The following is an 8303-nucleotide window of genomic DNA, read 5'->3' on the forward strand; positions in this document are numbered from 1 at the left end:
TTTCAGCTAAATCCAGCAATGCTTTGAATAGAAAAGAATGTCTCACTGATAATATTGACAGTTCTCTGAAGAGCATCATTGAACTATATTGTTTAGGTTTATTACAAATTATTTTTAATATATGTTTCTGACCAGTAATCACAGGTTTAATATGAACATTGTATGCACTCCCATAGCATATTATTCCATAATTTATTCTAGAACCAATAATTGCATGGTATAATTGTAACAATACTTCTTTTGGACATAACTGTCTGAGGTAATAGAACTTCCTTATGTATACAAATAACTCATTTTTTATCTTCTGTACATGATCTGACCAAGTGAGCCTACTATCCAATATGAGGCCCAGATATTTAACTGTACGTGCTTGTTTTATAGTTTCACAGTTACACAATATATTATTCACCTGTTGCGCACAATCTAATTTATGGAAGTAAATACTAGTTAACTCCTGATCCGTGTTTTGAAGATTAAATTGTATTATATTAGATTTGTCTGTGTTGATAGTTAATTTATTTTCGCAAAACCACCACCTAAGGTGCTTAAGATCCATTTCTAATTTATTTTTAAGTTCTTGATTTGTTTTGGCCGAATAAAATATAACTGTATCGTCTGCAAAAGATGTAATCTTTCCCTGTAAGTCACCATCCGTGAAATCGTTAATAAAGACCAGGAATAAAGTACTTGATAACACTGATCCTTGAGGAATACCTATGGTAATGTCCCCGGGTTCACTCAACGTATCGTTAATTCTGACCCTTTGACTCCTATTAGATAGGTAGCATCTTAACCAATCATTGGCAATTCCTCTTACTCCTGATAAATCAAGTTTTTTTAGAAGCATGTTTTTATCAATTGCATCTTATGCTTTAGATATATCAAGAAACAGAGCTGCACACTTATTATTAACACTAAAACTGTCATTTATTTTTGAAATGAGATTTTTAATTGCCGCTTCTGTACTTCTTCCTTCACGGAAACCATATTGGTTATCACTAAAAAAGTTATTATTTTTATAAAAGTTTTCAAGTCTAATCTTGAATATTTCTTCTAAAATCTTGGAAAAAACCGGTAAAAGTGTTCACTGTTCTTGAGTTCAATAACTGGTGTTCCGTCTTCTTTCCTAGCTAGAATCTTCCCTTCCTTGATCCATAGGTATTTGATGTAATCAATCACTTGTTTCTTTCCGTAATTTATAATTTATTCAGTTTGAAACATCCTGCACTGGTTCCGTTTCTGCAATTAGGTTGTTCAATTGGTCCAGTGAAGTTAAACGAATGACCGGTCCTGACTGATGTTTTTTCACCAGAACTCTACAATCGTTCACCCAGACGCTAGCTAGCTTACCAGCCTTGTAGAGAGTTCTTGCATGATTGCATTGCATTATTCTTGCATTTATTGATAAACTGAACACAATTCCCTAAAATGATCGTGTTTTACAGCTGGCTATACATCAGCTTATGGATTTCGGGGATGCGATATTTTGATTTTCCACAGAATAACTCACTCACTTTTTGCTATCCACAGACGACGAAAGTGTCAGCTGCTTCAGCCAAGGATGAATTATCATTTTAATGTCATTCAGGGAGTTCCCCCAAGGATGAGACTTAGTGCAATCGAATTTTTATATCATAAACCTACTACGTTCCAAATTTCGTAAAAATCGTTAGAGCCGTTTTCGAGATCCATTGAACATAAATAACCAGTTTTATAAAAACACTTCATTGATATGGGCTACTTTTTAAATTAATAAGACAATATAAAATCTTATAGCACCCTTTATTTTTCAAAGTTTAACTATTTTAAAGTTTTTTTAAAAATAAAGGGTGCTATAAGATTTTATATTGTTTTATTAATAAATAACCAGATATAAAAATATAAACAGATATTCAGAAATTGCTCGCTTAATATAACAGGATATAGAGAAGTTCTTCAACTCGGTAGTAACATAATAAAGTGACAGAACTCTAGTCTGAAATCTTGTTTAGAAACCTTCCTCAACTTGATGCCAACCTTATAAAATTGAACTGGCTATTAATTTAGTAACCAGTTTTAACCATCTGTTTCGAAGAGGTAGTATCACTAGTTCTATAGTTCTATATTAACATATGGTATGTACATTTCATGTGTCTTTTGCCGAATATTCGTCCACTTTGATGTTCGACCCTGACCGGTAAAACAACGAGCACGAATGTTCACTGCTTGCCGGATACCAAACATCCATCCACACTACTTACTATACTCGTGATTCGGCAAGTAGGCTTGGTGTTCGCCGAATGTCGCATGTCTGGAGCCGGCTTAAGGTAGCTATAGTGAATATGAGGAGATATTATTATTGAACTTTTCATAAGATGATAATCACAATATCGGGGACCAAGCTTCGCTATGGAGTACAAAAGCATGCAAAATTTATTATGAAAGAAGAAATTATAATAATATTTATAGTTCATACAGAAATGTTCTATTTATAATCACAGTGAATTGAGATTAATTCCCAGAGGAATGCAAAAATTCCCCTCACAAAGACCCGATTGCACAAAAGCCGGTTAAATTTTCAACCTGATCAAATTCACGAGCCAAATCAGAGAAGACCATTTCAAAAAGATAGTTCTACTGGAATCAATCAGGATTAAAAATAACCCGGCTTTTTTGCAACCAACACTAAGGCTAGGGCCACACGAGCGCACATAGTGCGTCCGTTGCAACTTACTTTTTGCGGCCGACGCCAATGACACCACACGAGCGTTGAGTGTGGTGCGTCAACGTCAGTTGGCTTTACGCAATTGAACCAGACGAAGCAATAACTTTTGCATGTCTCGACGTGCGTTGTAGCATTTCTGCGCAGTTCAAAAATCACCGTCCGTTACGACTTCCGTTACTTGGTACGCACGTACCTCGAGTGTTGTCACCAATTCACTTCTATTGTATTTCTACAACGGACGTCAAAACGTAAGTTGCAACGGACGCACTTTGTGCGCTCGTGTGGCCCTAGCCTAAGTACCTGATTGAATTATTACAAAGTTCAACAGCTGAGTTTAATTTTGACACAGTCCCACACACATGAACACGCTCACTCACTTCCATCATCAACAGACGACGAAATAATTATTATCAGCTGTTTTTCCAAGGATGAATAATAGTTATCCTTTTAATGTCCTTCAGCGAGTTTTCCCAGGGATGAGACTTAGTGCAATCGAATTTTTATATTATGAACCTATTATGTTCTGAATTTCTTGAGAATCGTTAGGCCTCTTTCACACGAAGGAGACGTGCAACTTGAACACTGAACAGTGTTCTCGTTTTTTTCGTTAATATTAAATATTTCTTCTAAGTACAAGGTTAATTCGTTAAGAAATATTTTGGGTGAGTTTGATTGCAACCTGTAAGCAGCCAACAACTGAAATTCAAAATTATTATATGAACAAGATATATGTACACAGTCCGCTGAAATAAAAACTATTGTCTTTGTTTTGAACGTTATCTCACTGCTTATATAAACCAAAGTTCCTCCTGCTCTGTAGTTATGATTGAAATTACCATGTACGGAATAGCCCTCTATATGATATAAGTCTATTTCATTCTCTAGTATCCATATTTCTGTCAAGACTATTATTAGCGGGTTGTTTTCTAATTTCCTCATTTGCACTAAGAATAAATCGAAATTACTTCGCAGACTGCGTATATTTTGATGAATAATTAGTGTTTCTCTGCTACTTATGTCTGATGACATTTTTATTTACGGTACTGACACTGTTATTTTCTTGGTTACCTGGCTGCTTAGATGCACTTATCACGCTCAACTTTTTCACTTGTTCACTGTTCTTGAGTTCAATAACTGGTGTTCCGTCTTCTTTCCTAGCTAGAATCTTCCCTTCCTTGATCCATAGGTATTTGATGTAATCAATCACTTGTTTCTTTCCGTAATTTATAATTTATTCAGTTTGAAACATCCTGCACTGGTTCCGTTTCTGCAATTAGGTTGTTCAATTGGTCCAGTGAAGTTAAACGAATGACCGGTCCTGACTGATGTTTTTTCACCAGAACTCTACAATCGTTCACCCAGACGCTAGCTAGCTTACCAGCCTTGTAGAGAGTTCTTGCATGGTTGCATTGCATGATTCTTACATTTATTGATAAACTGAACACAATTCCCTAAAATGATCGTGTTTTACAGCTGGCTATACGTCAGCTTATGGATTTCGGGGATGCGATATTTTGATTTTCCACAGAATAACTCACTCACTTTTTGCTATCCACAGACGAGGAAAGTGTCAGCTGCTTCAGCCAAGGATGAATTATCATTTTAATGTCATTCAGGGAGTTCCCCCAAGGATGAGACCTAGTGCAATCGAATTTTTATATCATAAACCTACTACGTTCCAAATTTCGTAAAAATCGTTAGAGCCGTTTTCGAGATCCGTTGAACATAAATAACCAGTTTTATAAAAACACTTTGATATGGGCTACTTTTTAAATTAATAAGACAATATAAAATCTTATAGCACCCTCTATTTTTAAAAGTTTAACTATTTTAAAGTTTTTTAAAAATAAAGGGTGCTATAAGATTTTATATTGTTTTATTAATAAATAACCAGATATAAAAATATAAACAGATATACAGAAATTGCTCGCTTAATATAACAGGATATAGAGAAGTTCTTCAACTTGGTAGTAACATAATAAAGTGACAGAACTCTAGTCTGAAATCTTGTTTAGAAACCTTCCTCAACTTGATGCCAACCTTATAAAATTGAACTGGCCATTAATTTAGTTACCAGTTTTAACCATCTGTTTCGAAGAGGTAGTATCACTAGTTCTATAGTTCTATATTAACATATGGTATGTACATTTCATGTGTCTTTTGCCGAATATTCGTCCACTTTGATGTTCGACCCTGACCGGAAAAACAACGAGCACGAATGTTCACTGCTTGCCGGATACCAAACATCCATCCACACTACTTACTATACTCGTGATTCGGCAAGTAGGCTTGGTGTTCGCCGAATGTCGCATGTCTGGAGCCGGCTTAAGGTAACTATAGTGAATATGAGGAGATATTATTATTGAACTTTTCATAAGATGATAATCACAATATCGGGGACCAAGCTTCGCTATGGAGTACAAAAGCATGCAAAATTTATTATGAAAGAAGAAATTATAATAATATTTATAGTTCATACAGAAATGTTCTATTTATAATCACAGTGAATTGAGATTAATTCCCAGAGGAATGCAAAAATTCCCCTCACAAAGACCCGATTGCACAAAAGCCGGTTAAATTTTCAACCTGATCAAATTCACGAGCCAAATCAGAGAAGACCATTCCAAAAAGATAGCTCTACTGGAATCAATTAGGATTAAAAATAACCCGGCTTTTTTGCAACCAACACTAAGGCTAGGGCCACACGAGCGCACATAGTGCGTCCGTTGCAACTTACTTTTTGCGGCCGTCGCCAATGACACCACACGAGCGTTGAGTGTGGTGCGTCAACGTCAGTTGGCTTTACGCAATTGAACCAGACGAAGCAATAACTTTTGCATGTCTCGACGTGCGTTGTAGCATTTCTGCGCAGTTCAAAAATCACCGTCCGTTACGACTTCCGTTACTTGGTACGCACGTACCTCGTGTGTTGTCACCAATTCACTTCTATTGTATTTCTACAACGGACGTCAAAACGTAAGTTGCAACGGACGCACTTTGTGCGCTCGTGTGGCCCTAGCCTAAGTACCTGATTGAATTATTACAAAGTTCAACAGCTGAGTAATAATTTTGACACAGTCCCACACACATGAACACGCTCACTCACTTCCATCATCAACAGACAACGAAATAATTATTATCAGCTGTTTTTCCAAGGATGAATAATAGTTATCCTTTTAATGTCCTTCAGCGAGTTTTCCCAGGGATGAGACTTAGTGCAATCGAATTTTTATATTATGAACCTATTATGTTCTGAATTTCGTGAGAATCGTTAGAGTCGTTCTGGAGATCCGATAAAATACAAACATATAAACTTAAAAACAGAAATTGCTCGTTTAATATAATAGGATACTTTTGAAAAAATAACATCATACTCGAAGAGTAATAATTATGAAATTAAAGTATGTGAATAAAGAGAAACCAATAGCCAATTTGGTAACATTTTATAATTTTATATTTTCCAATAATTCATCCAATGCGTCCTCGAATTTCACATTAACAACAAAATAGTGTGGAGCCATAATACAATGATTATTTTTCCCATAGCCACGTGATAAATACAATTCCAGTGAGGAATCGATTTTCGGCCAAGAGCCTTCCTTGCCTTGTTCTACCACTTTTGAAGAAAATTGACAACTTCAACTAATTATAATCGTATTATATTAAGCGAGCAATTTCTGTATGTCTGTTTTTATTTTTAATATATCAGGGACCGAGCTGCGCTCTGGAGTACAAAAGCATATAAAATTTATTACGAAAGAAGAAATTATAATAACATTCATAACATTCATACAGAAATGTTCTATCTAATCACAGTTAATTCCCAGAGGAATGCAAAAATTTCTCTCACGATAGCCCAGTTGCACAAAAGCCGGTTAAATTCTAATCCTGATTAACTTCTCGTGAACCAAATCAGAGAAGACCATTTAAAAAGATGGATCTACTGGAATTAATCAGGATTGAAAATAACCCGGATTTTTTGCAACCGGTACCAAGTACCTGATTGAATGATTATAAAAGTTCAACAGCTGAGTCATAATTTTTATACCCCAACACATATAATTATAGTGGGGTGTATATTTATTCATTGAAATTATCATTTATTCATTGTTGAAACACCGCTGATTTATGTAGTTACATTACAATACTATATTATCAATATTCTAATGTTGCATTCAATCTTCATTGTAATTAATAAGTTTTCCTAATATGTGAAATTTGTTGCATAATTAACTGTTGTACTGTAATTCATTGTAGATTCGTGTATAAGCCAGAATGTATTGTAACTTACTTGAATAAATAAAAATAAATAATTTTGACACAGTCCCACACACATCAACTTGCTAACTCAATTCCATCACCAATAGACGACGAAATAATTATCATCATCTGTTTTTCCAAGGATGAATAATAATTATCTTTTTAATGTCCTTCAGCGAGTTTTCCCAGGGATGAGACTTGGTGCAATCGAATCTTTTTATTATAAACCTACTATGTTCTGAATTTCGTGAGAATCGTTAGATCCATTTTCGAGATCCGGTGAAATACAAACATCTAAACATATAAACATCCAAACATCTAAACATATATACATCTGAACATATAAACCTATAAACAGAAGTTGCTCGTTTAATAGTATAGGATATCTGGTTATTTTTATATCTGGGTATTTATGTTCAACGGATCTCGAAAACGGCTCTAACGATTTTCACGGAATTTGGAACATAGTAGGTTTATGATATAAAAATTCGATTGCACTAGGTCTCATCCCTGGGAAAACTCGCTGAAGGACATGAAAAGGATAATTTTTCCTTAGAAAAACAGATGATAATTTCGTCGTCTGTTGATAACAGAAGATGCATGTGTCTGTGTGGGAGATCAGCTGTGTAATCAATTATCTTACCGTATCTTGCGAGAAATCTAGAACTTTTAATAATTGACTCGATCAAAATAATCTGATTTGTTGACATGAGATGGTATATCATAATATTAAAAGTTAATCATTATTTTACAGTTCTAAGTGATTAGTGAGTTTTATTTTGTTATTCAATTTGGTTTGTAAACAATCTAAATTAGAACTTTCATGTTTTCAAATATTTGGACTGAAAATTTGACCTGAATTCAAGTGTAAGGAACATAACCTACTTTTTGGAATATTTAAAGTGTATAAATCAAAATTCGGGAAAGAATTCCACAGTTTTGGGATGTGGTTGTTAGTCCTTCCCCAATCATTTTATCTATCAGTTCTGTTTATCTATAAATAAATAACGAGTGAAGCTCGGTGCCCCGATATTTATGTAATGTTGTACAGATGATATTGTAGGTGTGTTGACTACTCAAAAAAAAATCATAATTATCACAAATCACAATCATAATCACTGATCTTACCTCCTTGAGTATCTTTTATGAAATAGGTGAAAAGTTCCCACAAAGTTCGAGACAGCTATTTATTGTATAATATTGCAACAAGTAACATCCTGCCATGTTGTTACCATTTTTTTAATCGCGACCCTTGAGGTTCGCCTTTTGATCGCGAGTCGCGTCACAACGGGAAAACACCAATCGAGAAACTCGGACATTGGGGTGGCAAATGACTCAC

General features: G+C 34.8%; 1 protein-coding gene across 1 annotated transcript in view; it reads right to left on the reverse strand.

Annotated features, from left to right (window-relative positions):
- The window catches only part of LOC111044076 (G-protein coupled receptor GRL101), a 492864-nt gene extending 484561 nt beyond the window's left edge, over window positions 1-8303 (reverse strand). The window contains exon 1 of the mRNA XM_039428094.1: window positions 8093-8303. The gene's annotated coding sequence lies outside the window, so the exon portion shown is untranslated. The remainder of the gene's footprint in view (window positions 1-8092) is intronic.

The sequence above is a fragment of the Nilaparvata lugens genome, chromosome 5 (genome assembly GCF_014356525.2).
Source record: "Nilaparvata lugens isolate BPH chromosome 5, ASM1435652v1, whole genome shotgun sequence".
Lineage (NCBI taxonomy): Eukaryota > Metazoa > Arthropoda > Insecta > Hemiptera > Delphacidae > Nilaparvata > Nilaparvata lugens.